This window comes from Silene latifolia, chromosome X, assembly GCF_048544455.1.
Source record: "Silene latifolia isolate original U9 population chromosome X, ASM4854445v1, whole genome shotgun sequence".
Classification (NCBI taxonomy): Eukaryota; Viridiplantae; Streptophyta; class Magnoliopsida; order Caryophyllales; family Caryophyllaceae; genus Silene; species Silene latifolia.
The window spans coordinates 179,957,755-179,969,596 of NC_133537.1; the positions used below are offsets into that span (position 1 = coordinate 179,957,755).

General features: G+C 33.8%; 1 long non-coding RNA gene across 8 annotated transcripts; it reads right to left on the reverse strand.

Annotated features, from left to right (window-relative positions):
* Positions 1 to 4,595: 4,595 nt before the first annotated feature.
* On the reverse strand, positions 4,596 to 9,944 carry LOC141623727 (uncharacterized). 8 transcript variants are annotated; one of them, XR_012533553.1, is made up of 5 exons: positions 9,810 to 9,944; positions 9,338 to 9,380; positions 8,056 to 8,239; positions 7,680 to 7,733; positions 4,596 to 6,576 (listed from the first exon to the last, which is right to left on the reverse strand). It is a non-coding gene; the product is annotated as an uncharacterized LOC141623727 (long non-coding RNA). The 8 variants fall into 8 exon arrangements; XR_012533551.1 differs by having other exon boundaries at positions 8,056 to 8,325; XR_012533548.1 differs by having other exon boundaries at positions 8,056 to 9,168.
* Positions 9,945 to 11,842: the final 1,898 nt, after the last annotated feature.

An 11,842-nucleotide genomic window follows, 5' to 3' on the forward strand; every position in this document is an offset into this window, starting at 1 on the left:
CTGACCGGATAATCTACTATAGATCTCATTCGAGCGTGGCCACGCATTTCCAGTCACCTCTCCTCGAGTGTCTTTGAGATATAAAATGACATGGATGGACAATCCTGTTGACCTATTTTCTTCATTCGATCAGATCACAATGACTCAGTAGATGCCCATTGGCCTCCTTTTACGGTGCGACCTAGAACAAAAACCAAAGCCATCGGAAAACTGTACCAACTTAGACAAATAGTCGTCAGTCTAAAGAATTGACTCGAAGGAATAAATAGAAATCCTTGCCACGACCAGGCAACATGAGGATTCTATAAATGGTCACTGTCCGACAAAATGTCTCTACATTCTGGCTATGTAATCGACCAGTCATCTCTATGACCCTATGGTGGTTGAACACACCATCAATTGACTTACAAGCTAGTCACTCCGAGATGTCACCTCATTAAGCAACTAGGGACAAAATACAATGTTAATCCAGTTCACTTGAAAGGTTCAACGTTGTCCCATAACCTTTTCGGATTTAGCAAAGTATTAAATAATATCCAGTAAGTACTGAATATATAAGAATTTAGAAAAACTCAAACGATAAATGCAATTATCATATTTTTAAAATTGATACACTATCAGATTATTACATATCATATAATCTATATCAATTCAATTACCATGTTTCAACCACATTGAAATGACATGACTATCATGTTTAGCCTTCAACAACACCTGGTTTAAAATCAATGACACCTCATCTGATTAAACCAACAAATTGCTATTTCCCTTTGTTCTACATGAGTTATATTACATGTAACAAAATTGAGTACATATCTAGATTTAACTCTAGACTAAGACACCCTTACCTCAAATATAGCTCTCATTGTCATCACAGTGTGTTAGGATAGGATATGCGGTTGCAGGAACTACTTCTAGTCCCTGCATTACTGCCAAATCCAAGCCACTTCCTTTTTCCAACATCAAATGTTACAATGTACTCAATTTCCGTTGTAAAATCCGCAATGTATAACTGTTTGGAACTCTTCCAGCAGATCAACTCCTCATAGTCAGTACGGGATTCCGTACAATCCCTATGTGTTGAAAAAAGTTGTATTTGTGTAACTATTTACACAAACTTCAACTACCATTTGTGTAACTCCTTACACAAAACAAATAAATTTAAAACACTTAACTTCACATCCTTAGTTCTTCTCAAGTACTAAAGGATAATCGACCTAGCTATTAAGTGACCTTCACTTAACTTCGATTAATAACAACTCGTAATACTCAAAGCATATGAATTGTTATGACAATAATACATCATAGCGTATTAAATTGATCGCGCAACGGAAGCAATTGGAATAAATTCTAATGAGTTCAACTTGTTTGAACCATTCAAGAATATCATCTATATAAAACTCCTGATAAAACGCCTATATCCCTTTTTTATTTATCTCTATAAATCCGGATACTTAAGATGTATTAATATTCTCCTAAGTCTTTTCATCATTCCAAATTATTAATATGTCAACAACATAAAAGACTCATAATACCACCATACTCCCACTAAACTTCATGTATATACATAATTCCTCGACATCTCGAGAAATGTTTTATAACATGATCAAACACATATTCCAACTCCATAATGCTCTCTTAAGACTTCTTCTTAAGTTAGCTACAATCTTATGATTGTAAAACCCACAAGACGTGTCAAATACACTTCCTCTTCCAGAATCTAATTCAAGAAGATGGTTTTGTCATCCTACTGTCAAATCATACAATTATGAAATGCAACAATTGCCAATATAATCCGAATTCATCGAAGCATTGCAACTGGTGCAAACCCTTTGTCACCAATCAAGCTTTGTAAATATCTTTATGTTTTATCCAAGTCAATTACACTGAGGAGGTTTAACTTCTTCATGTAAATATACCAATTTATTTACTGACAATTACACTTGGAGTCCAATTCGGATCAAGATGGCTTCAGGCCATTGCATAGAGTTGAAACAAGAAACAATCCTCTTGTAAGTTACAGGTTTCGTCACTTTCTAAAAGTAATACTATATCATCACCCCTGATGAGTGATGAATTTAACCTGACCTCATAGATTCCGAAGAAACAAACACTTAATCTGATCAGAAGGAAATTTCCTGCGTTATACGCTCAGTTTGTGGCCTTTCAACATTTTCTCCCACTCTGTCTTTTAGAAATAGACTTTTTTCTACAAAGACAGCATCATGAGCTACAAACACTTTGTTCTCATGATTATGTAGGTTAAATGACCACATGATTTATTTTGGACAACTTACAAATTAGGTACTCTACCTCTCCATATCTAATACGGAGTGAATGCGATTGTTTAAATGGTACTTTGATTTAGTGGGAAGAAGAAATTAGCAGACAAAATAGAAATACCCCAATTGAAAAATCAAGTGGCTTAATAAAACTAGAAAAAGATCAAACCATATCGTATAGGTTCAATATCTCCTTCCAACCACACCTTATCAAATAATGTGTATTAGGGAAATTTAATTTGTGATACTATACCACTTTTCTTTTGGTGAAAAACAAAAGTCATTACTTAGTTATTTCTGTCCACGATCGGATCGTGAATATTTGATATTATAATCTTATTGGTTATCACATTTACTTTAAAACTCTTTGAACTCATCAATGTTTTCTCTTTGTACCTCGTTTAGTAGACACACCAGTATCTACCTAAATTGATGGTAAAATAAAAGAAGTGATTATAACCTACTCGGGTTGAGATTTTTATTCGACCACACACACATCAATATGTAATTAGGGTCAATAACTCATATGCTCGATCTCCTTTTCAACAAAAGGGCACGAGTCATCTTGCTTTGAATACAAGATTCGCATATATCATAAGATTCATAATCAAATGATTCAAAGTGAATGCGTTTTCAATCCAGAACTAAAATTTGATCGAGGTCACCAATTTAATTTGAGCCTTTGATATTCTATATGATATATAAATTTATCTAGTTTAGGTCAAGAATAACCAATGATTGGATTGGTATAGCCATTGATCAAATCATGGCAAATTAGGACAGAACATTTGTTTATATCACATGAGTGAAACCCTATGTGTCTTACATAAAACCTTTATTAAAGTACAATTAAATCCAAAAACTAGATTAAGTACATAACAACGTTTATGTATCTCATAATGAAATGACAACTACCCTAGTTCCATTTCATATGAGAAGGTTGACATTAGTTTAAGGCTAATCGTCACACGATTATCATCCCATGTACCAAAAACAATAATAATAACCACTATCGATATCAAATATTGATGAAGTGGTACAAGTATAACTAATGTCAATCATATAGAAATCTAGAGAAGAAGGAATCTTTTAGGTGTCACACACCCAACTTTCTTATTCTCCAAAAAACTAGGGGTATTATATCTACTAATGTCATACATATTCAAAAACAACAAATTTGGTAAGGATTGGCATTGCACAAAGGTTAGGTGCTTCTATTCACAATGGCTTAGCATTAACCTTTGCTTTGCGCCAATTCTTTAACCAAACCAAATTCTTTCTTGAACCTCATCCTAATCATAACTATTAAGATATATACATCCCTCTTAGAGCTCCCACTCACTTCTAAGAAACTTTATGAAGTGAATGTGGTAATTGGTTAATCATGATTTCAAACAAATCATATTTACCAATTCGTTCCAATCCTTTTACATGCTCAAACAATTTAAGTATGTGAAAACATTTATCTTATGAGCAATAAGATTGTAGCATAGTTGTTGTAAATAAAATGATATTGCAAAATCAACACACTTTTGACTAAGGTAATATCCCGTTCATACTCTTCATAAGAGACCCTTACAACGGACAATATGAGGATCAAAAGAATTGCAAATTTTTATCATTAGCTATGGTGGTAAAACAAAGAAAGGTTGAATAATCGAAAATTTAAGTTACCGTATTGTCCGTATACTCTTAGAAAACTATTTTTCATGCATAACAGATTATCGATTTTATAGATTGAGGAGCGAATTGAATATTAGCCATTGCGCGATATAAAATAGTAAAAAAACGGAGTAATAGAGAAATTTAACATTCATCGTAAATAAATACTTGAAAAACAATTTTATCAAGTTTGAATACACATTTATATAATGATCTCTCACCTAAATTATATAAATGATCCCGAGATCCGTCTCTAAATAAACCTTAGCCGGTGACGCCAAACATACGAGATCTAAATAAATTCGGTGAGTCAACCCTTTGACTGATTCTATATTTAGAACTCTCGGTCGACAAATTTCTAGTAAATCCGTCTCCTAGCCCCGGAACACAAAACTGGGCCCAGTTACGCCAGACATACCAATCTTGCAATTCCGTTAAGTCCAACCAACTTTTACGTGTAATAACATTTATTACCCTACTTACCCGATGTAAAAAGGGAACACCACGGTGAGCCGTACCTACCCCCTAATGAAAAAGGGATTCATAGGTGTTACTAATTGGAAGGGCTAGCCTCAATATTTAAACAATGTGAGAGATCTTGTCAATTTATTATCAATTCCCTTTAAGTGAACTAAATTGGCGAATTCTCGATAACTTTAATTGACAACAGTCGTAAAAACGAATAAAATGCATGTAATGGCAATTTGGCATGAATGCATTAAATAAAATACATGTAAAAGATAATTACTAGTATGGCCTCCTAATCTAGTTAATCTACTTAACTATTACAACTTCGGAAACCAACTCCTTGGTCCCTTGAACTTCGTTGGAACACCTTCCAATATAGCTTGGTCTTTTGGAAACTACGGTCTTCATTGGAACTCCTTTCGGAAAGACTCCATCTTTAAGATTTCGCCGGTCTTCGTAACAATTAATTATAAGTATAAAAAGAATTACATAACAATTCCTATTATACATTTGTAAAATAAAAATAAAATAAATCTATTAATATTACAAAACAGCGATACGAGATCGCAAATAATTACAAACCAAATCGGTATTCCCTTATATTAGGGGAAATACCGATTTCTAACTAAGGCCATACTAGACAAATTACATTAATAAATTACATAAAATTAAATGACATTCATCTAAAATATGCAGAATATAAATCATACTTAAACATGCCCTAAAATGCCAAATTGCCCTAAAAACCATCGGTTTGATATTAAGCTCGTAATTTTGGTTAATTAAGCGATTTTTAACCATTAAAAATCTCAAATTAGTAGTTAAATCAAATTTAAGCACAAGATAACATCCCAACCTGTTTTAAGGCTTAAAAATTAGTCTTCACTAATTTCTTGATGATTTCATAACCTTTTATGAAAAATTGCCAAGTAAAACTTATTTAATCATAACTTTTATGAAATAAATCCAAATAAATAAACAAAATTATGAAAATTGTAAAACTAAAAATTTTTTACCGGAACATTTCCAGAAACTCAAAATTTCAAAAATTTTGTCTAAAAATTTATTTTGTATCAAATACACAATTTTAAACACGATTTTCGCAACTTTTACGATATAATTAGAAATTAAACATAAAAATCGAAAAAATCATCAAATGAAAATTTTTAATATTCAGGAACAGTTTCCAGAACATGAAAATGTAAAAAATTTTACAAAAAAAATTCGATTAAAATTTGAGAAAATTATTGTTACATAATATCGATTTTATCGCATAGAAACCAATAAAGATGCAAAAATTAATCAAATTAATTTTCTAAGTTTACATCAATGTATACTACATGCAAGTAACCATAGATAAATTTTTCATGCCAAAAATTACATTTTAACAATTTTTAACCAATATAATCACATTTTATTGATATTTAACTATTAAAAATCAATAATCATGCAAAATTTAATCAAATTAATTTTCTAATTTTTTCTTACTCTAAGTAATCTAGTGAATATATTAAAATTTCATGGCCAGAATTAACATGCAAATGGTTTTAGTTAACTATTAACCAATTTTATGCATATTAAGACGGAAAAATCTATTAATTAGCAATAAAATTCCATAATTAACCAAATTTGACCAAAACCGTTTTTAGGTCTGAATGTATACAAGCAAAAAAAAATTCGTGCCAAACAAATTTTTACACAAAAATTACGATTTTATAAAGTCATCTTATAACTCGATAAAATGGTCAAAAATCAACATGCATGCAACGACTGAGCTCTGATACCACTTGAAGGTGCTAGACCCTAATTAGACTCTTCTAATTAATGATAAAAATTACATTAAATTTGTGTCTTATGTGATCTAGTTACATGCATGTTTATAAGATGGCTCAAAAACGAAAAAGATTGAATTTTTCCTTACATTGATTTAGGAAGGAAAAATTGGGCACAACACAAGGACTCCTTCCTTGTGGTGTTCTTGAGCTAAAAACATAATGGATGATCCTCCATCTTCAAGTTTCCATGGTAGGAAATCTCCTCTTGGTTGCACCCAAGATTAGCCCAAAAATACTATTATTATTAACTAGATAATAGTCATCTCAGACATGAGCTCATAAACAACTGGATTGTGCTCTATTCCTTCCATGCACATACCTACACCAATCTACAAGAGATAAAAAAAAGGATAACTGAAGTAAGAATATTAGAGCACATTATTTAGAACATTGCACATTTTCAAGTAAACCATTGTTGAATTTTGACTAATTTGGGCGTCACCTAAACATAGTGAGTCTAGCACACCATACATTTCAATATTCCCTCCAGAGTTGTGAAGCATGCTCCTGCTTTCATATTAGTCACTGATTTATAATGACTGACAAGCCACAATCTTGTTTGAATGAATATCTCATCAAGTATAAGCTTAAGTGTTCTTATTTTAAAACAATACATTGAAAGAAAGGAGCACAAGAAGGTTGAGCAAACAAATAAGCAACAAAAATACACTAAAGCTTCTTCAGAGTAAGTCCATAATTATAACGAATGAAGTGAAGCTCAAGCATAGTGCATAAATGATACATCAATGTGCCACCTTTGCCTTTTGGCAGTGGCAATTTGCCACCTTAGAACGTACACTAGAGCTTAAAATGGAACTAGGCACAAGCAACTTAATAAAAAACTAGTTAATGAGAGCACTGTAAATAAGTAAAGCAATATGAGTATATCATGTTTGCCACTTTTCAGGACAATTTGTTTTTACTTAGGAAAGGAAATGGGCGGGCATCGTCAAAAGGGTTTAAAAGTATAACAAGATCATGGGAATCAAATTGTGAGTGAAAACAAGTAACACACCTAATAAGCAAAAGTGGGCTGTAATAAAAAGTAAACATGTGTAATATAAAGAGATCATTCCATTGAATTCATTTTTTTGGCATACAAATCCAAAATGGGTACATAACGCAGCACTTCACACTGTAGTGTTTAGATAAATGGATTTGAAGGAGAGGAAATATTTGATCCTAGACGTTCAACAATAGGTTCGGATGCTTAAGTGGAATATTTGAGAAAACGCTATTCTAATCGTAACTTGTAAGAAGAAAAATCAGGTAATTGTAGATCTAAGCGAGGGAACCAGCAATTTTGACATAGGAATCAAATTTTCAAAGAGAGAATAAAATTCCAAATGACAGCCCAAAAAAAATGAAAAGATAAGATTTACCTCTATATTGTAGTAAAGAGAAATTTATTTTCACATAGTTGATGTCGTACCTTGTGTAATGCATACAACTCAACCCTTGATTTGGACTGCTATAGTTTCACTACCTGAAATGAAGTTGAAAAAACACAAACACATAAATTACCTTATTAGAAAAAAATGGCGAGATCTTTAAAATCTGAATATAACAAAATATAGGTCTTATGGTAATACGTGTAACAAACTATATGAGATCAATCCAACATTAATTTCGAAGAAAACACTAATCTCCTTGGCCAGAAATTCAATTAGCTAACTAAATACGAGTAAATGAAGAACAAAATAGAATCGCATGATGGAATCACAAAAAATAGTATTGAATTTTGCAAAGTATGGACAATGAGGCAGCTTCGAAACTAGGAATCATAGTGGAGAGGGAGAGAGACAAACCTGAAATTGTATAATCCATGGACAGATGAAAATCTTCAAGGTTTCTTTAACATTGATGGTAAACAAGATGATTAATTTGGAAGGGCAAAAGAGAGAATAGAGTGATTGTACATAGATTGCATAATTGGAGAGAAGCTCACCAGCCAGGCCTGCCTATGTGAAACGATTAAGGTCTGCAAAAGACCTATCCAGAATGTATAACTAATATGAAAACACCCCAAAAAAAGTAGTAGCAGACAGCAGCAACAGCAGCACGACAGCAAGACAGCACTAGCAGCACATTACAACAACAACAGTAGGCAGTAACAGCATCAACAGAGCAGCAGCAGCAGCGTCAATAACAACAACAGCATGAACACAGCAACAACATCAATAGCAGGCACAAATAGTAACAGTCAACAGCAATAGGAAGCAGGAGACAACAAACAACAACAGCAGACGATGAATAACAACAGCAATATCAACCCACACATGCACGCGCGCGCGCACACACACACACACGCACGCGCGCGCACACACACGCACGCGCGCACACACACAAACCATCCATGTTAGCTACTTTGAGGCATAAAATTCATTTGGCTTGTCTTGCTTGTCCAAAAGCATCAAAACTATATTTTTTTTCAGTTTATCTGATAATTTTGGGAGTTTTAAGAACTTGTTTTGTCAAATCCATATAAGAAACATGTAAATCTACAACAAAAAGGTATCTGGGAAAATAACTTCATATTTCAATAGATCTTCCTAACCTATAATTACTTTAGTTCACTCATTTCAACCTGAATGATTTTGACTACGAGCGTAAGGCACTGATTGATACATTCACATCTAAATTCTAACCCAAAAGCAAAATTACGGGATAGATCAAGGGAGCTAATTTACATTAGAAAACAACTAAGATCAAACTTAAATAAAAGGGATAGATAGGCATAACACCAACAACAACATCAGAGCCTTAATCCCAAAATGATTTGGGGTCGGCTGACATGAATCATCCTTTCGAACCGTCCATGGGTGTTCAAATTCCGATTCATGTCCATAAAATGTGCCTAAGTTTTTATGCTGGCTGCCACATACCTACCGCAACCCTCCTCCTTTATCCGGGCTTGGGACCTGCAGTGAATGCCCGAAAACACTCACAGGCGGAGTTATAGATAGGCATAACACCATAAAAAAAAAAAAGAAAAAAAAAGACAAACTGCTGCGATGACCAAATATAGCAAATATAACATATAATGGTAAGAATGAACAAAAGGAGTTGAATTAGAAATATAGATACAACCTTATGCCGTTAGAAACTCTGCCAACCGAAATCGAAATCTTCGCTGCTAAAATAGACGGAATAATTAATTCAATTAGATCGAGGAACATCTAATTCAAAAAAATTGATAGGAAAATAAGTTCTGTATAAAACAAAAATAGATATACAAAAGAACATTAACATATCAAGATCGAAAATAAAAGGTAGCCTTTCCTTAACCTGGAAAAATCGGAAAAATATAGATCATTCATACACAAAAAATATATCGTAGCCTCATTTTTGCTGAAAATTTCGCTGTAGCTCCATACAAAAATTATTATCATCTTGAATCAATTAAAAAAGAGCAACAAATGAAGTCTTCGACCACAATACACAATGAATCAAGTAATCGGAATTTTTAACATTAAAAATGCAAATTACACCTAACTCATGCACAAATTTAATAAATACGGAATATAGAAAAAAAAAATAAAGTTTAAAACAGCGAACTTACATGAGACGAGGAATGCACAAAATCTTGAACTAAAAAGGAGAATTCAGAAAGAATAATGGAGATTTCCATTTTCTTGGAGAGATGTACAGGATATAGAGGAGATAGGGCAAGGGAGAGGGAGAGACGAATTTTCTGAGAAAGGCGGTTAAGAAATTGGAAAAATTACAAATAACCACCGCGTATTTGCGCTTTTTTACAAATTACCACCACGTATTTACATTTTTACAAATAACCCCCAAAATTTAATGTATATTCCCGAATCACCACCGAATTTTTATCCCGAGCATCGTTTTTCTTATTTCCCGACTTAATAAGTGACGATTTACGTAAAATACCAAGACTACCCTTAATTGATCACACAAACACACCCTACCCAAATAACACAATATTTTCCCAATTCAATCAATTTCCCTAGATCCCTAATTTTTTCCAAATCCCTAATCCTTTAATCCCCAGTTCAATCGATCAATTTATCTAGTGAAGAAGCTATGAAAAAAAGAGTGCGGTCTTGGTTGAATTTGCCCACCATTGTCTGCAAGAAAAAAGACGGGAAACATGTGTCTTTGCAAGAGGCGTTTCCACAAATCATTCATGCTTTCAAGGGCAGGCGTCATCGCATCGGATAGATGTAGATAGAAAGGAAGTTCTGAAAAGACAACCTGGTGTTCATTTCAAATTAAAGATTAGTAGAAAAATGTCAATTGTTGATTTGGATGTACATCTTAGAAACAAGGCCACTGATAAGCAAAAGACTTTGGTTCCCGAGGAATGAAGAAAAGGAGAATTGAACTAATACCAAGATTGCACTCCTTTTTTCTTAGCTTCTTCACTAGATAAATTGATCGATTGAACTGGGGATTAAAGGATTAGGGATTAGGGAACTTAGGATTTGGAAAAAATTAGGGATTTAGGAAAATTGATTGAATTGGGAAAGTGTTGTGTTATTTGGGTAGGGTGTGTTTGTGTGATTAACTGAGGGTAGTCTTGGTATTTTACATAAGTCGTCACTTATTAATTCGGGAAATAAGAAAAATGATGCTCGGGATAAAAATACGGTGGTAATTCGGGAATATACATTAAATTTTGGGGGTTATTTATAAAAATGCAAATACGTGGTGGTAATTTGTAAAACCCCGAAAATACGTGGTGGTTATTTGTAATTTTTCCTAAGAAATTAGAATTGGTTTAAAGGTTATTAGAAAGGGGGATATACTTGATCCAAACGACGTCGTTTTTTCCCTAAAACTAAATCCCGCCTAACATTGGGCTTCGACGCTTATTAAGGCATCAAGGAGAAACTGTCTTCAATTGACGTGATTTGTAGTAGTGAAGGTACACTCTGTTAAATATTTCATGCTTTCCTTTTACTAACGAAACATGTGCAGGGTAAACAAAAATAACAGGGAACATACCAGCAACGTAAGCATCATAATTGAGATATGCCAGGTCATGCCCGACAGAATTGGTCCTGATAAACATATAACCAGCAGCCCAGTTTTTGTCAGCCCTACTGTCCAAGTTGCTGAAAAGAGGAGTAGTCGAAGGCCTAGCCTTGAAGTTAACCCTACTAGGGCTATGGGTCTTCAAAAGATAGCAGCTTTTCAAGTAACCTAAAGTAAAAGACATGTTATGCTTCCCACAGAGAAACTCGATTGAGTGAACCACCTTCCAGACTGAAGGCATAATCTGATACGGTGGAACACCAATCTACTTGATTACTTCCACCATCAAAGAGGAGAGAAGCAACTTGCAACCTACCATAAAAGCCCAGTCATGAATACATAACCAACCAGGACAAGCCCAGTCAGCCCTGATCGGTGAATCTTCATGGATCCAAACATCACAGTCAGCAGGAATAACCCCCTTCTCCTTCAAAATACTCTCAAACTCAGGTTTGAGACGGTTGGGAAGGCTAAGATGCTCGCTGAGAGCTTTTGTTAGCTTGAACTCGAATTCGCCATGGAAGACAGACACCATCTCCACAGCAGCAGTACCAGAAGGAATTTCAGAAGACTCGGGTTTATTTTCAAAGG